Genomic DNA, 10,197 nt, shown 5'->3' with positions numbered 1-10,197 from the left:
CACTGTAGCCTCAAACTCCTGGGCTCAAGTGATCTTCCCACCTCAGTGTTCTGAGTAGCTGGGTATGCACCATTACGCCCCACTAATTTTTTTATTTTGAAGAGATGGGGTCTTGCTGTGTTGTCCAGGCTGGTCTTGAACTCCTAAGCTCAAGCAATAACACCACCTAGGCCTTCCAAAGTACTGGGAATACAGGCAAGAACCACCATGGCTGGCTGGAAAAATCTCTAAAACAAAGTTTTCACATTAGGTCTCAAGAGTGACATCCAGGAGACATTAACCTTGGGACATGCATTAGTGAGAGTTCTTTCATTTACAAAGGATGGAAACTTAAACGAGCTTAAACACATTTTTTTTTAATGTAAGGGAGGTCTTATCCTATAAGTAGATGATGTGACTTGGAAGGAGGGGTGGAGTTGCCATTAGGCAAGGTGGGTTTTGGGTTTGCCCAATTTCAGGCTCCCTGGAGTACAAGGGCATGAGCGAGGGGCATGGACCTGGGAAAGGGGCTGAATCAGCAGGGATTAAGCATCCAATAGACTCAGAACTGGGAATAGGAATGTGGGTGTCAGAAACACACCTTGGGGCCAGGAGGCAGAAGGTGCCAACATACTTGTGGGCTGGTCCTCCGTGGGTCCCTTAAATCCCAGTGCCTTTGAGCTTCTGTTCTGTGCCCTCCACTCTCCCCAGCCCATCCTCCCCATTTCACATCAGTGCCTCTGGCCCTGGTCTCAGGCTCTGACCCTCACCACAACCAATACTGCTTCCATCTGCTCCAGGTCAGGCGCTGCCCTTCAGGACTGCAGCCACAGGCAGCGCCATCCACTTTACCACCGGAGCCTGAATCCAATCTTCACCTCTTCCCCCTCGCCAAGCCACCTCCTAACAAACCCTCAAATCTGCATTCCCACAACCTCCACCCTGCTCCCAGCTGTAACCCCTCTTCCCTGGATGACAGAAACCACCCTCAATTGGTCTCCCTGCTGCCTGTTTTACCTTCCCCTTTTCTATTCACACCTGCAACATTTGCGCAAGTCATCTGCCTAAAACAGACGTCTCTGGGATACTAATCCCGCAGCCACCCTGAGCTCCCAAGATGCCAGCAGCTCCTTCATGCTGCACGCTCCGACCCTGAACTCCATCCTGCCTTAGGCTGCCAGCTCTGGCTTTGTGCAAGGAACCAGGATGCCGGGGCCAGGATGGAGTCAAATCACCGACAGTTTATTTCTTCGTAAACAAAGAAGGTCTGAAGCAAATGGCAAATGTGAAAATGTGAAATCTGGATTCTTTTCTGTATTTAGGAACTATTTCATGATTTTAAAATACATTCTCCATAATCATAGCACTTTGGGAGGCTGAGGTGGGCGGATCACCTGAGGCTGGGAGTTCGAGATCAGCCTGACCAAAATGGAGAAACCCCATCTCTACTAAAAATACAAAATAAGCCGGGCATGGTGGCGCGTGCCTGTAGTCCCAGCGACTCGGGAAGCTGAGGCAGGAGGATCGCTTGAACCCGGGAGGCAGAGGTTGTGGTGAGCTGAGATTGTGCCATTGCACTCCAGCCTGAGCAACAAGAGTGAAACCCCATCTCAAAACAACAACAACAACAAATTCTCTAAACGCAGGGGAGCGGGGCACGATCCTATATAGTAGGTACTGTTGTTGTCCTCACTTTACGACAAGGAAGCTGAGGCACAGAGAGGTAAAGTTACTTGACCAGGGTCATACAGCCAATCTAAGGTGGAGACAGGATTCAGACTCCCGCAGCCTGGGTCCTCCTGGACCCTGCAGGCACGCCCTGCAGTCAGGTGGGCGAGGCAGACACAGCCTCAGTGAACCAGGAGGGGTGCAGGCAGTCTGTGGGTGGGGAGTAGGACTGCCATGGAGGGGAGGAGGTTAGGAGACGAAACTCATATTTGTGGAGCCCTGACATGTTCCAGGCACTGTGCTGGACTCTTTGTCTATATTACCTCATTTAATCTTTGCAACAACTCCAGAAAGTGTCATTGGCCACATTTTTTACACATGTAGAAAGTGAAAGCTCATGCTGTGAGCCAAGATCGTGCCACTGCACTCCAGCCTGGGCGATAGGGCTAGACTCCATCTCAAAAGTAAAAAAAAAAAAAAGAAAGAAAGAAAAAAGAAGAAAGCTCAGGGAGGTGATGTGACTCACCCCGTGTCACACAGCTGTGAAGGATGCAGGCAGGATCCAAGCCCCAGGTCTGCTGGACTCTGCAGCTTCTCAGCTCCGGCACAGAGTCCCTGCAGCTCAGCCGAAGGGTCGTGGGCTCAGGACCAGGTCTCCAGTCCACTGGAGGGGAGCAAAGTGAGGACTTCATTAGTCTGGTCCATGGTAGACTTTCCCTTCCCTTGTGTTGGGGGATAGACTTCTAGTAATGCAACCTGAGATGACCCTGGCTTTGGGGTTTCATCTTCCCAATTGTAGAATCAATCTAATCCTGGCTCACCTCTAGGCCAAAGCAGGACAGCCCCATGCCAGCCCCCCTTCTGTATCATACTTAAAATTAACTTTCAATTGCAGCGAGTCCCAATTCATGCCCTGCCCCCAGTGGGTCAACATAAGGATTTCCACAGCTCAACAGCTCACAGCTCCTGGTGCTGGATGATGGGTGTATGGTGGGGTGGGGGCCCTTTTCCCTTTGTGGGGATAACTTCCATCTGTTGCTCAGCTCAACTCAGCAACCACCCACCTCCAGCCTCCCCAGCTAATTAATCACTCACTTTCCGTCAGCCTTGATGCGATTCGCCCAAACCACCACCCTGAGCAGCAGGAAGTCTGACTTGGACTCCAATTAGCAGAGGAAGTGGCCGACTCCGGGAGGCGGAGGGGCGCATAGGGCAGAGAAGGGAGGGATGAACAGAGTTGCTGGGGGCGCAGAGAAAATTCAGCGACCTCCCTGGAACTCTCATCCTTTGGAAGTCACAGAGGACAAGTTCAGACTTTCAATAAGTATTAAGTGAGCACCTACTGTACACATATCCCGATTTTTGGCATGCCAGTAATAAGACAGAGAAGGTCCCCATCCTGTCTTCATGCGGCTGATGTTCCAGACAAATAGAAAATACCCTGCTAGTTAGTGATAATTGCTATGGTGAAAAATGATATCTAAGCCACCCTCCCTGTCAGAGCCTCGTGGAGGTTTAAAGTCTCCTCTCACACCCCTGTCTGATTTTTCTCCTGCGGGCAAAGCCCTCTACCTCCCCTCCCCACTCCGCACGTGGCACGTCCTTTATTATGGCGTGTCGCCTGCTGAGCCCAGCACTGCTCTGCCCTCAGATGTTTGGTATTGTTATTCTACAGAAAAGGAAACTGAGGCACACGGGAAGAGAAAGATGGAGCTGGAGTTAGAGACCAGGCCCCAGTGCCACGTTCCTCATCCTCCTGAGGGCTGCTTTCCTGTTGCAGGAGGGCGTGAGATCAGGAGGCTAAGGGGAAGCTGTGCCTCTGATTGGCCTAGGAAGAGCCATGCAGGGAGCTGGTGGCTCACACACTCTGGACACACAGGCCACATCCACAGAATATGTGTCCTCTTCCTGCTGTTCATGCAACTGCACTCCAGCCTGGGTGACAGACTGGGAAGGAGAGAAAGCCCTGTCTCAAAAAAAGAAAAAGAAAAAAAAAAAAAAAAGAAACTGTTTATGGGCACTAGAAATGCCAACCATAGTTCCCAAATCTACAAAATAGTCAAGATAATATCTACCATCTTTTCTTTCCTTTCCTTTTGTGTGTGTGTGTGTGTGTGTGTGTGAGATACAGTCTCACTGTAGTGTAGTGACGTGATCTCGGCTCACTGCAAACTCTGCCTCCCAGATTCAAGCAATTCTCCTGCCTCAGCCTTCTGAGTAGCTGGGACTACAGGCACACGCCACCACACCCAGCTATTGTTTGTATTTTTAATAGAGACCAGGTTTGACCATGTTGGCCAAGCTGACTTCAGGTGATCCACCTGCCTCAGCTGCCCAAAGCGCTAGGATTACACGCGTAAGCCATCACGCCTGGCTTAATTTCTTCACTCACTCATTCATTTATGCATTCAATCCATGAATCTTGAGTGTGTAAGGTGTTGTAGGTTTGGAACTCAGGCCTCCTGACTCCTCAACCAGGGCATCACTCTCTTCTTCCTCCTCCTCCTTCTTACACTTTCCACAAGTCTGGCTCACATTTTGGTCTTAGCTTGAGCTCTTCCTAAAGCAGAGCCTGAGACAAGGACTCAGGTGCAGGGAGTTGACATGGAATCCATGCCAGGAAACCAAAGTGAGGGCGTAGGAGAGTGAGATCAGGAAGGAGAGAAAGCCACTCAGTGTGCATTACTGAGCTGGCTACTGATGTGGGTAACTGGGGCTTGATTCCACTGGGGACCATGTGAGGAATGGTGTAAAATGCACCTCAGGATTGTGTTGAATGATGATGAGGCTTGGGTGTGTACCCATGGACCACTGTCCCCCAATCCCCACGCTTTGCTGGGAAAAAGTCTGAAGTACAGAAACTGAGAGACACAGTAAAGCTTTCAGTTGGGAAGCCACCATCAAGCCTGAGGACAAACCACCAGGGACACAGCTGATGTCAGCGGGGGGCTGAGGGGACGAGGCTCAGAGCAACAGCGTTTACTACAGATGCCAAGGGAGAGGTGACGCCTGTCACGAAGCCACGTGGAAACCCCACCCAAACCTGGCACTGGCCAATCGAGGGCGGTGCGCGACTCAGGACAGCTGTTGCGCTATTTTCTTCCAACCTCCTTTCCCGATTTGGCAGGAGGTAACTCCTCCGCGTGAAAACAATAAGAGAAAACAACAGAACTTGGGGACCAATTGATTCAGGCGTGGGAATGGGATGGCAGGCAGCCACAGGTGCCCGAGAGGGAGGCTTCTTGCCAGCTCAGGCACAGGCTGTTCAGAAGTCAGAAAAATGTAAATGGGACATTCAAGGACACAGAAATATGTCTATTAGGACACCTTTTGTGATTCGCATGCTAGGAATTCCAAGAGATAGAGGACACCGCCCCTGCCTCTCTGAGAACCTTTTCCACAGCAAGGGGCAGAGTGCTGCAGGCAGAAGGGTCCCAGCCGTGGAAGCAGAGATCTCGGGTTCAAGTCTTGATGCCACTAATCACACAGAATATTGTGTGCAAAGCTCACAGCTGGGAGGTGCAGTGATGATGTTCGTCATCTGACCTCCACAAGCCATTGCCAGCCTCCATGTCCCACGATGCAGACGAGGCACCTGAGATCAGAGGGTGAGTCACCTGCCCCAGGTCCTGCCTCCCAAACCATCAGACCTCAGACTTGAACTAGGCCTCTTTGAGTCTCAGCTCAAAGGTCCTCTGATCTCATGTTTCTGGAATAAACCCAAAGGCAGTTTTCTGGGTGGAAACACCCACAGGAAGACCTGTGCACTCCTGCTCTGACTTCCTGAGCAGGTGAGGAGGAAGGACACACAGGAAGGGGGCGACCGTATGACTGGGCTGCATTTCTGGCAGGTGCAAACCACTCCTAGGGTACTGGAAGGAGGCAGGGAGTAAGCACCAGGGCACAGGAGTCGCAGGCTCTGGACTCTAGTCCAAATTCCACTCGCCTTCCGGCTGGTCTTGGTTTTCTCATCAAGGTAATTGGTAGGGTGCCTTCAGGGTCAATGATCTGATGGCCACAAGCTCTGAGAGGTCCGCGAGGGCTGGAGGGGCGGCAAGGCCTCCCTGGGAGCTGGCCTTGGAGGACAGCAGGGAGGGGAAGGGAAGGCAACCCTGTCCCCAGGGCTCTAGTGACACTGTAACAAATGAGTACAGACCCCCTGGATTTCAGCACTGAGGACCCTCCAGCTTGTTCCCTAACTCCCAGGACCTCTGGATAAGAAGTGGGCTTTCATTGCACTCTGTCTGGCTCAAATCCCTGCAACCTTCTCACCAGACTCAGGGCCTGACTTCTACTTGGTCATGTATGAGGACTCGGATGAGTTGAGGTGTGGGAAGAGGCTGGAGGGGAAGGGAAGTCACATGTTGCCCCACAACGTTTCTCAGAGACCTCCTCCTGTCCTGAGGCCATTGGGTGTGTCAGGGTTGCTGGAAATGCTCCCCAACCCCCAAATCCGAGCATTTAGTCTAGGTAGACCTTGTCATGGAGCCAGCTTGTGGGCCTGGGCCAGTGGGCGTGTGCTTATTTTCATGGCAGCCTTATATAAAAAGCACAAGGATGTAAAAGATTGATACTAGAATCAGAGACCAGCAAGAGGAACATGGGGCTTGGGACCTGGGGAGGGAAGTCTTAACTCTCAGATTCAGCTACATTTGGATCACCAGAAATCAGATGGTGACAGATATCTTTCCAATAGTATTTTTGAGTGGGCAAAATCTTTAACCTTTCTCCACCTCAGTTTCCTCGTCCTGTACAGGAGATAATAACGGTGCCTCCCTCAAAGGGCCGTTGCGCAGTAAATGAATTAATACCTGTACAGCACTCAGAATAGTGCCTGGCACATAAGAAATTCTCAATCATCAGGCTGGATGCAGTGGCTCACGCCTGTAATCCCAGCAGTTTGGGAGGCTGAGGTAGGCAGATCACTTGAGGTCACGAGTTTGAGACCAGCCTGCCCAACATGGCGAAACCCCATCTCTACTAAAAATACAAAAATTAGCTGGGTGTGGTGGTGGGCACCTGTAGTCCCAGCTGCTTAGGAGGCTGAGGCAGGAGAATCACTTGAATCAGGGAGGCGGAGGTTGCAGTGAGCAGAGATTGTGCCACTGCACTCCAGCCTGGGGGAGAGAGCGAGACTCCATCTCAAAAAAAAAAAAAAGAAAAAGAAAAAAAGAAATTATCAATCAATGTGAGTAAATCTTTTTGGTTATTGTTATGATTATTACTATTAATTTTTTCATTCAAGTACAAGGCCTTGTAGGTGCTCAGTTAGTGTTGAATGAATGATTGAAATAAATGTAACTGGATAAAACATTAGAAGTAGATGACATCAAAGATTGAAATAAACACTTGCTTTGGCCTAATTAGTTATGATCTGGTGTCTATGGAAACTGCTAAATATCGAGACTCAAAATAGATAGCTTTTCTCTGCACAGCATGAACCAAGGTGCCTGTGTGGTCTCTGCACTTTGTATCCCAAGATGAACCACCTCATTCATCTCTGTCCTCCAGTGAATCCTTCAAGAGCAGAGCCTGTGGCTAACAGGCATTCAGAAACCAAGTGTCTGGCTGTTGGTACAGAGCAAGTCCTCAGTCCTGTTTGTTGAACACGTGAACCAATGCATGAATATTGTCTGATCGACTCAGGAAACAGCAGGACTGAGTCTTCAGATAAAGGACCTCAGAGCATTCTTTAGGGAGAGGCTGGGGAAGGCAGACAGTGACTACTTCTTGCAGAGGATTAAGTGGTGAAGAGCCTGGGCTTTGGGGACAATCAAATCTGGGAGGAAATACTGTCTCAACCACTCCCTAGCTTCGTGAACTTAGGCAAGCTGTTTAATTCCTCCAGGCCTCAGTTTTAACATCTATAAACTGGGCCTAATAATGTTTACTTGTACAGATAAAATGGTCCAATGCACATCAATGTCTGTTTCTCTCTAGGAAGGGATCTGTACCATCTTCATGGTAGACACGGGGATAATAACAGTCCTCTCTTGTTTCAAGGGATTCGGAACCACCCATGGTAGACGTAGTAATGAAAGAGTTCTTTGTAAACTGTAGAGCGCTCTGCACACGTGAGGAATCATGGGGTGGCTTGAGTAACAAGGAGTTGCAGAGAGAATCCGAACTTGCATCCCTGCTGGGGAAAGCATCCCAACTAGTAGGGACGGGACTCAGAAATGCAAAGACCCCAGAAAACTGGTGGGGAATTTCAGCTGCAAGACAGGGACTTGGGAGCCAGGCCGCCTGGGTTCAAGGCCTATCTTTGCCTGTCTACTTTCTGTGTCCTTGGATGAGTGACTTGCTCTTGGGAGGCCTCAATGTTCTTCTTGGGGAAGCTGGGAGGACAGGGAATACTTCATGGGGCTGTTGTGGGGATTAAAGGGGACAGAGCATGTAAAGTGCTCTGTCCAGCACTGGGCTACAGGAAGTGCCCAGCAAGCACGGTTGCCCCATTTCTCCACATTCTCCTTCTCCCATCCACTCTCAAGGCTCAAGGCCTCCTGCCTCAGCTCGTCCCTTCTCTGGTTTGCAGAGTCTAAGGAGAACATAAACTAGAAGAACAAGCAAGGGGAGGGCAAGTGGGGTTGACTGAACCTTACAGACAGGGTCACATGGCGCAGGGACTGTTGTTACCCCCAATTCACCGGGGTGGTCACTGAGACCCCGCTATTTTGACATATGTATGTGCCAGGATGCATACCCAGGTCTGTCCACACGCAAAGCCTGCATTCATTCAGCTCTTCCAGGATCCCACGCCAGCTCTGACTCCAGATGCTGTGGGGGGCCCTGGAGCTGGGGAGGAACACATGGACAGAAACCAAGTGTTTCTAGGGCCCAGCTTGGCACCCCCACCCCACCCACCCCCACCTCCTACCATCTCCTTCCCCTCTAACCCCTACTGTGACCCCCTGCCCAGGAGAACTCTTCTGGGCAGGATGGCCCTGCCAGCATCTCAAGGACATGGGATGGGGCAGGAATCCCCAGCTTGGCCTGAGTCCTTCTCTGCCATAGACAGCAGGTTGTTAGATAATTGCCTGTGTCCCTTATCTCATTCTCACTCTTTATTACTTCCCTGGGGAGATGCTGCAACCACAGCCTCTCTGCAAATGAAGCCAGCCTCCTGGCTGCAAACACAGGCTGAGGGACCACGACTGGGGGAGGAGTGTGAACTGAAGGGGAGAATATACCCTCAGGTGGCAGAGACACCCTGTCCCTCAGCTCAGGGCATGCTGATAGGTTCTGGGAGGCTCCTGGAAGCACACCCAATGCTTTGCAAAGAAAGCACTGGATCCAGAGAAGAAAGAATCTGGCCATGGGCTCTGCCCAGACTAGCACTTAACCCCTCTGGGTTCCAGGTTCTGTGTGGGTGAGATGAGGACAGCGATGCTCTCCCATGATGACCAAACCAGCTTGAAACTGGGAGGCATTGATTGTTTTGCCTCTGCTCTCGTGGCAGCCTCTGTTTTAAAAACAGCTTTATTGGCATACATTTGTGCACATTTAAAGGGTGCAATTTGGCAAGTTTTGACATATGTATACACCTGTGAAGCCATCACCACAATCAAAATAGTGAGCAAACACCCCTCACCTCCCAAAACTTCCTCTTGCGCCTTTGCAATCACTTCCTCTCTCCTCGTTCCTCCCTCTCCTTCCCCAGGCAACCATAAACCTGCTTTCAGCCACTGCAGATTCATTTGCATGTCCTAGAATTTTATATAAATGGAATTATCCAGAATGTATTCTTTTTGTCTGGCTTCTATTTTGAGATGCATCCATGTCATTGCATATATCAATAGTTCACTGATTTTTATTGCAAAGTAGTATCCCATTATGTGGATATACCACAACTTGTTTATTCATTTATCCATTGATAGATATTTGGGTTGTTTCCATTTTGGGGGTATTACAAATAAAGCTTCCATGAATATTCATGTACAAGTATCCAAACACTTTTATTTCTCTTGGGTAAGTACCTAGGAGTGGAATGGCTGAGTCATTTAGGAGGTGTATGTTTCATTTTTCAAGAAACTGACAAATTGCTTTCCAAAGTGATTGTAGCATTTCACATTCCCACCAGCAGTGTATGAGAGTTCTGCCTGGTGTGGGGGCACATGCCTGTAATCCTAGCACTTTGGGAGGCCAAGGTGGGTGGATCACCTGAGGTCAGGAGTTCGAGACCAGCCTGGCTAACATGGTGAAAACCCATTTATACTAAAAATACAAAAAATTAACTGGGTGTGGTAGCATGCAACTGTAATCCCAGCTACTCAGGAGGCTGAGGCAGGAGAATCACTTGAATCTGGGAGGCGGAGGTTGCAGTGAGCTGAGATCACACCATTGCACTCCAGCTTGGGCAACAAGAGTAAAACTCTGTCAAAAAAAAGGAAGGAAGGAAGGAAGGAAGGAAGGAAGGAAGGAAGGAAGGAAGGAAGGAGGAAAGAAGGAAGAAAGGAAGGAAGGAAGGAAGGAGGGAGGGAGGAAAAGGAAGGAAGAAAGAAACAGAAAAAGAAAGAAAGAAAGAAAGAAAAGAAAGAAAGAAAGAAAGAA

At 49.8% G+C, this 10,197-nt stretch overlaps 1 long non-coding RNA gene across 1 annotated transcript; it reads right to left on the bottom strand.

Annotated features, from left to right (window-relative positions):
• Positions 1–7,464: 7,464 nt before the first annotated feature.
• Positions 7,465–9,251, bottom strand: LOC111538186. Its single transcript, XR_002730251.1, has 2 exons — positions 8,838–9,251; positions 7,465–8,436 (listed from the first exon to the last, which is right to left on the bottom strand). It is a non-coding gene; the product is annotated as an uncharacterized LOC111538186 (long non-coding RNA).
• Positions 9,252–10,197: the final 946 nt, after the last annotated feature.

Source organism: Piliocolobus tephrosceles, chromosome 6, assembly GCF_002776525.5.
Source record: "Piliocolobus tephrosceles isolate RC106 chromosome 6, ASM277652v3, whole genome shotgun sequence".
Classification (NCBI taxonomy): domain Eukaryota; kingdom Metazoa; phylum Chordata; class Mammalia; order Primates; family Cercopithecidae; genus Piliocolobus; species Piliocolobus tephrosceles.
This window is presented reverse-complemented; position numbering and strand designations above follow the sequence as displayed.